Below are 446 nucleotides of genomic sequence, written 5' to 3'. Positions count from 1 at the left end.
CCGAGAGCCAATGGGACTCTCGGCCACTGTAAATAACCTATTGGGAAGTGGGGGGGTGTGCTTTGGGTGGCGGTTTCTCGGTGAATATAAGCCGGCCTGCGAACCGGCCAAAGTTATCTTGTTCCGGATCGAATAAAGTACGCTTTACTGAAATTACTCTCCGTTTGCGTACTTTTCAGCTTCACTGAGAAAACTTATGGGCAGCCGCCAGTACATGCTAGTACCCTCAAGGGACAAATAACAGCCAGTTTGGTTTAGTGGTTAGGAGTGCAGACTCTAGTCCGGAAAAATCGGGTTTGATTCCCACTACTTCTCATGCAGCTGCTGGTGTGACCTTGGGTCAGTCATAAGTTCTCTCAGAGCTGTTCTTTCAAGGGCAGTTCTCAAGAGAGCTCTCTCAGCCCCACCTACCTCACAGGGTGTCTGTTGTGGGGAGAGGAAAGGAA

Source organism: Gekko japonicus, unplaced genomic scaffold (assembly GCF_001447785.1).
Source record: "Gekko japonicus isolate JY-2015 unplaced genomic scaffold, Gekko_japonicus_V1.1 scaffold1875, whole genome shotgun sequence".
In the NCBI taxonomy this organism is placed as follows: domain Eukaryota; kingdom Metazoa; phylum Chordata; class Lepidosauria; order Squamata; family Gekkonidae; genus Gekko; species Gekko japonicus.
Note: the sequence above shows the minus strand (reverse complement) of the source record.